General features: G+C 38.8%; 1 pseudogene; it reads right to left on the minus strand.

Annotated features, from left to right (window-relative positions):
• Positions 1–4,279: 4,279 nt before the first annotated feature.
• LOC100966069 lies at positions 4,280–5,159 on the minus strand (annotated as a pseudogene).
• Positions 5,160–7,563: the final 2,404 nt, after the last annotated feature.

A 7,563-nucleotide genomic window follows, 5' to 3' on the forward strand; every position in this document is an offset into this window, starting at 1 on the left:
AGTTCAAATGTCTCTGGGAGCTAGATAAGAGGGGTCTGCTTGCAGTTCAGATATAACTTGCTCCAGTGCTCCGCGAGGGCAAAGGGACCCACCTGGCAAATGGGTTAGTTTGGGAAGGTTAATACCTCCTTCCCCACCTTGCACCCAGTCACTGGTAATCCCCCAGGTTTGTGGCCCTATTTACACCAGTAGGCCACTGCTCCCGGGGTTTACCTGGCAAAATCAGCCAGAAATCTGAGTTCAGCAGGGGGGCCTTGCATGTTTAAATTAGGCTTCTGTCCGGCTAGATTTCTCTGTAAATCAGAGGTTGCATTCGGCTTTAAACTCAGGTGTCAATTCTAGCCTCTGCCCGCCCACTGCCTTTGTCTCAACTGAATTAGCCCCCTGAGGGCAGGGGCTCCACCCAGGAAAGTTAAGTGCGCCCTGCCTGTGGCTGCCCTCCAGGATGGCGTGCTGGGGGTTTCTGCACTGGCGTCCCCTGAGCCGACTCTCCTCTCCTCATGCCCGCACCACAGTCAGCACAGAACAGCACCAGCCTTTTCCCCCTCCACTTCTCTCAAGGAGATGCCCAAGAATCAGGACTCCATAGGTAATAAACCTCCAGGTCTCAGAGTGGGTAGGTGGGGACTCCTTGGAGTTCGGTGTTGCAGGTGGGGAATATATACAGATTTATACAATTTTACAGTTTTATGTCTGGCTGGAGGGTGCCGTGACACACTGGCAGGGGTAGGAGGTCCAGTTTTTAGGGGATCTCTCCTGTGGAATAGAGTGGGAGGAAGTTTGAACTCTGCTCGCTTGTTTGCATGGAGTAAACTGCGCGAGCCCTTGTTGGGGGGGAGGGGACTCCCGTCCACTTGGTGGTGGATTTTGTACCTTTTGGTTGTAATTTCGGGGTCACAGCTCACCTCAGGAAGGTTGAAGTGTACTCTTCAATCTTCTCTCTTGCCTCTGCTCCAAACCATCAGCTAATTTGCTAAGCTTCTGTCCTTTCAGCCTCCTTCTGGACGGGAGCTTCTGTAAAAAGCTGGCTGCAGTTCCAATAGTTTTGTTTTTTGTTTGTTTGTTTGTTTTTTGCAGTTTTTGGCTGGGGCTGGGTTTGAACCCGCAGGCCAGCACCCTACTCCCTTGAGCCACAGGTGCCACCCCCAACCACAAATAGTTTTTTAAACAATAACACTTAAGATTGTAACAATACTAATAGATTATTAATCTTAATAGCAATAATAAAAACAGGAAAAAAATCTTAAATTATGATAACCAAAATCAAGATATCAGAATAACATACATGAGAGGAAGTCAAACTCATTAAACCGAATACTTAAAATTGGTAAGTTTTATTGTGTATAAATTATATGTCAATATATGTGTGTGTGTGTGTGTGTATAAAATATGGAAGTTATTATGGACAACTTTATGCAAATAAGTTCAAATGTTTAGATGTAATAGGTACTTTTTTAGAACTTTGCTTATTTGACAAAAGAAGAAATGGAATGTCTATGTCACCATATATTTAGTAAAGAAATCAAACCCTTCAAAGCATTTGACAAAATTCAATACTATTTCATAATAAAAACTTTTACTTCAAATTAGTATGGGGGTACAAATTTTTAGGTTACATTTGTAGGAGATGCCAACATCACAGCAAGATGATCTGCAGCTGAGGCATGGACCTCGGGCCATTCCTCCACAGGAGTTCCTTGTGGGAGGCGCCCCTGCCCTCAGCATGTAGTCATTGTTAGTTTCTTCCCTCACCTTCATAGTGGAGAAATCCTGGATCAATCTCCTCTGCGGGAACTCGAGCTGCCTCTCCCATGTTGCCGCCCAGTCTCAGCAGGAAGCAGTTAAGAGCAGTCAGTGCCCCTTTTCCCTGAAGAGGCAGCAGGAGCTTCTATGCAGAGTAGGAGGATTGATATAGGATTTCATTATTTTGGGCTATATATTAAGCCCCAGGCAAGCTTAGGAGGCCATAGTCTAAATCTTGGACAATTAGGACAACACAGACCTCGAACAACAGGCTTTAAGGTAAAGGTTATTATGGTATCGGCAAAGTAGGAGAATTTCACTTGTTGGGTTCATTTCTATCTCGTTGGGCACCTGATCTTTCTTAAAGTTATCCACTGCTTTTTGGAAAGGGTCTGGGTTTGCAGCCCTTTCTCTACCTAAGCTTTGGGTGATGCTTAATACTTCCCATGGAAGTGTCAAGAGCCCTATGAGTCAGCCCATAGCACATAGTTGAGTGGTGATTAGCACATAGGGGACAAGTTTTCCCCCATGCCTAGTTTGGCTAAAATGAGTTTCTTTAATGTCCAAATTAGCTCTGATGGTGTATTTTTGTTATGCTTATGTGTCCTTTTGTTTCTTTTACTCAACAGAAAGCTTCTCAATGAGGAGAACAGCAGAAACAGCATACCTTCTCCCTTGCCTCTTCAGAAATGTCTTTAATACACTAAAGGGGGGAAATGTAGGACAGCCAACATCACAGCAAGATGATCTGCAGCTGAGGCGTGGACCTCGGGCCATTCCACAGGAGTTCCTTGTGGGAGGAGCCCGTGCCCTCAGCACATACACATTGTTAATTACTCCCCTCACCTGTGTTGTTCTGGCTCGATAAAAGGCTGGTGCAGAGGTTGCTCGGAAAGTAAGGGCTAGCCCGCCTTCCACAAGCTTGTACTTCTAATCCACTTCTCGCCTGGTTCCTTCCTGCACTAACCGAGACCAGGGCCACAGGAGCCCGATGAGTTGTGACATACATTATTCTCATTTCCTAGGTAAAGTTCAAGTTATAGAAGAGTTCTTCACCCAAGGGGCATGCTGAACACTGTCACATTGTGCACATTAGATGAGATCCACTAACTGTCCACCCTCCCCCTGCCAATCCCCTCTCTCCCTCCTCTGTCCCTCCTCATCCTTGCTAGACCATATTTGTGTTTTATCATTTGTATGGGCATGTAATTGTTCATATATTGGTTTCATATTATTATTGAGTACAATGAATTTTTTTTCATTCTTGAGATACTTTACTTAGAAGAATGGATTTCACCTCCTTCCCAAGTGAACATAAAAGATATATTGTCTCCATCTTTTCTTATGGCTGAATAGCATAATATACACATGCCACAGATTGTTAACCCATTCATGGGTTGATGAGTGTTTGGGTCACTTCTACAACTTGACAATTATGAATTGAGCTACAATAAACATTCTGGTGCAAATGTCTTTGTGGTAAATTATTTTTGTTCTGGGTAGATAACTAGTAATGAGACTGTGGGATCAAATGGAAGGTCAGCTTTTATTTGTTTGAGAATTCTCCATACTTCTTTCCATAAAGGTGGAACTAGTTTACAATCACACCAGCAGTGTAGAAGTGTTCCCTTTTTTGCATATCCATGACAGCATCTGCAGATTTGGGACTTTGTGATACAGGCTATTCTTACTGGAGTTGGGTGATATCTCAGAGTTTTTATTTGCATTTCTCTAATGATTAAAGACAATGAATATTTTTTCATGTGTTTGTTGCCCATTCATCTGTCATTTTCAGATAAGTTTCTGTTCAAGTCTTAGAAATGGGGTTGTTTCCTCTTTTCTTGTGGATTAATTTGAGTTCTCTGGAGATTCTAATTATCAGGCCTTTGTCAGATTCACAACATGCAAAAATCTTCCATTCTGAAGGATGTCTGTTTGCTTTGGTTTTGGTACCCTTTGGTGTTCAGAGCTTTTTAGCTTTATTAAATTCTAGTTATTTATTTTTGGTGTTGCTGCAATTGCCATGGGAGTCTTCCTCATAAAATCTTTTCCCAAGTCAATATTTTCACGTGCATTCCCCACACTCTCTTCTAGTATAATTTTTGTTTGTTTGTTTGTTTTTTGGTGTAAAAGTTGGTTTTTTTATTATGGCAGTAGGAAAAAATAATAAATTTTTATTCAAGGAATTTCACATGTCATTCTCCTTCTGCTGTCCATCTCAATGGCTGGAGTCACTGAAGATTTACCTTCAAGACAGCCCTTTTTTAATGAACAGATCCCCAATCCACAGTTGTCCTGTTAGCCCAAAATTGCTTGCCATTCTTTTTATTTTTGCTTCTTTGATGAAAACTTGAAATTCCCCACTTTTTAGAATAGATCAATCTGCCTGGGTCTCAGTTTGACACCCTCTTGGAAAACGAATGAATTCAAATCATACTGGTTCCTAAAGCCATCACACTCAAGAATAGTACAGATTAGTGAGTTATGACAACACTTTTAAGGCATACCTTCAACTCTAGGCATCATGTTTAAGATAAAGGCCTTCTTGGACATTTATGTTCCATTCTCCTTTTCAGGCCATGGTGTCCCCTGTCCAATGCTTCTGGCCCTTGTAGCTCTCTTTTTAGACAAAGCAGCTTCTTTAGTACCATTATTTTGTTCTAAATATACATTGATCTTCCTTGGGAAATCAGAACTTATTATGAAACTACTATCTGCTCCCAATTTGATATCACATTCACCATGTTCAACATGTGTTGCATCCTCATCCTCTGCTGCTGACTCTTCAATAGGAGAAATGGATCCATCATTCAAATATTTGTATCTACGACTATCAAAATCTTCCTTTTCTAAATCTTCACCAGTATCCATTTGATTCAAAGATTCTTTAAGATAGTGCTCATACTTCAGTTTTTCGATATAGTTGAAAAATCCTCTTGCAACAGCTTGCTCATAAGTTAAAATTTTTCTCCAATGTAATGGTTTTCCTTCATACTCTGATTCCACAAATGGGAACCCAGGTCCTTTGTTAAATAGTTCCTTATCTGTTCATGAACTTCTTGTATTTTTTCTTCCTTTTCATCTTCCCCTTTTTCTTCCTGTTGGTTTGTATTTCCTCTTTTTATGTTTAAGGTTCCCATTCTTATATCTATCAAAAAAAGCTTTTAAAGTCACTGATTCTATAGATGTGTCACTTGATGAATCTCTTGCTTGAATATTTTCAGGCAAAGGAACAAATTTTCTAATGGAGATTCTTTGCCTCTGTTTGGGTGAGTAAGGAACACACTGTGTTGTAAATAAGCTGCTACCAGAAGAGTTATCACTTTGATTTTCAGTTTCCACAGATGAATCCAAGGTCACATTGTCAAGAGAATCCATTCCTGACTCACCCATCACTTGCTTTCTTTTAATTTTTTGTTTTCTCCTCCAACTGCGCCAAAGTGAGGCTTCTAGTATATTTATTTTTGTGTGTCTAAAATTTAAATCTTTTATGCATCAAGAATCAATTGTTCTTAATGGTGAGAGATGTGGGTCCAATTTCAGTCTTCTACATTTGGCTAACAATTTATTAAATAGGGATTCTTTTCCCCAGTGCATGCTTTTGTAAGGCTTATCAAAGATTGGATGGCAATATGTGGATGGGTTCATCTCTAGATTCTCTATTTTATTCCATAGATCTATGTCTCTACTTTTGTGCCAGTACCATACTATTTTAATCACTATAGACTTGTAGTATAACCTGAAATCTGATAATGTGATGCCTCTAGATTTATTTTTATTTCCAAAAACTATATTGGCTATTCGGGTTTTCTTCTAGTTCCATATGAAACAAAGTAGTATTTTTTTTTAAGTTCTTTAAGGTATGACATTGGTGCTTTTATGGGGATTGTATTAACTCTGTAGATTGCTCTGGGTAGTATGGACATTTTAACAATTTTGATTCTTCCCAGCCATGAGCATGGTATGTTGTTCCATTTGTTAACAGCTTCTATTATTTTTCTCAGGGTTTCATAGTCCTCTTCATAGAGACCTTTGGCATGCTTTGTTAAATATATTTCCAAGTATTTAATCTTCTTTGGAGCTATTTTAAAAGGTATAGAGTCTTTGATTTTATTTTCAGCTTGACTCTTGTTGGCATATATGAAGGCTACTGAATTGTGGACACTGATTTTATATTCTAAGATCCTACTATATTCTTTGGTCACTTCTAAGAGCTTTATAGTTGAGTCCCTGGAGTTTTCCAGATATAAGATCATGTCATCTGCAAAGAGCAAGAATTTGACCTCCTCTGACCCTATTTGAATACCCTTCATCTTCTTGTCTTGTCTGATTGCAATCACTATGACTTCCAGCAGTGGTGACAATGGGCATCCTTGTCTAGTTCCAATTCTGAGTGAAAATGCTTTCACTTTTACTCCATTCAATATGATACTGGCTATGGGTTTGTTGTAGATGGCCTCTATCAGTTTAAGAATGTCCCACATAAGCCTATTTTATTAAGTGTTTTTATCAAGAAAGGATGCTGGATATTATCAAAAGCCTTTCCTATATTAACTGAAAAAATCATATGGTTTGTTTTGTTTATAATCCAATATTAGAATTGTTATTAATTTGAAGTTTCAGTCATTTACATTTATCTAAATGAGCCACTAGTTCTTATGGTTATAGAACTAACTAGTGGCTAAAAGAGCCACTAGTTCTTTAGAATCATATGGTTTGTTTTAATTTTATTTATGTACTTAATTATATTTATGGATTTACATATGCTAAACAAATCTTGCATCGCTGGGATAAAACCCACTTGATCATGGTATATAACTTTTTTAATGTCACTGTATTCCACTTGCTAAAATCGTGCTGAATATTTTTGCACTGATATTCATTAATGATATTGGTATATAGTTTTCTTTTTTTGTTGAGTCCTTTCCAGGGTTGGGGGTTAGGGTGATATTTGCTTCATAGGATATGTTGGATAGGATTCCTTCCTTCTCTATGTTTTGATTATGCAATATAGAATTCTGTTGTGAAATTATCTGGCCCAAGGCTTTTCTTTGTTGGGAGATTTTGTATAGCTGGTATTATTTCAGAGTTTGATATAGGTCTATCCAAAATTTCCAATTCTTTCTGGTTGAGTTTAGGAAAACATCATATTTCCAGGTATTGGCCTATTTCCTCTGCATTTTCATATTTCTGGGAAAGGAGTTTTTTTGTAGTTTGTTGAGGATCTTTTGTATGTCTGTGGTATCTGTTGTTATTTCCCATTTGTGTCACTCACTGAAGTTATTCGAGATCTTACTTTCCTGTTCCTGGTTAATCTAGCCAAGAATTTATCAGTTTAATTAATCTTTTCAAAGAACCAACATTTTGTTTCACAGATTTTCTGAATGATTCTTTTCTTTTCAATTTCATTTAACTCTGTGCTAATTTTTGGTTATTTCTTTTCTTCTGCTGAGTTTGGGGTTGTATTGTTCTTCCTTTTCCAGTTGCTTGAGATGGCCTATTACATTGTTGACTCACTCTCTTTCTATTTTCTTAATGAAGGCATCTAATGCCATAAATCTGTATCTTAGGACTGCCTTTGAAGTATCCCACAGGTTTGGATAGTTTGTGGTTTCATTATTGTTTTGTTCCAGAAATCTAATGATTTCCTTCTTAATCTCATCTATGAATCACCTGTCATTCAGCATAAGGTTATTTAGTTTCCATGCCTTTATCTGACTATGAAGATTTCTCGGGGGGATTCTGGGAAGATGGCCGACTGGTAGCAACCCTGGTCAGAGGCTCCTGAACAAAGGAAGAAAAACTGGTTGGAATCAGAAT

This window comes from Otolemur garnettii, unplaced genomic scaffold (assembly GCF_000181295.1).
Source record: "Otolemur garnettii isolate 467f Iridium unplaced genomic scaffold, OtoGar3 scaffold00118, whole genome shotgun sequence".
NCBI classification, from domain to species: domain Eukaryota; kingdom Metazoa; phylum Chordata; class Mammalia; order Primates; family Galagidae; genus Otolemur; species Otolemur garnettii.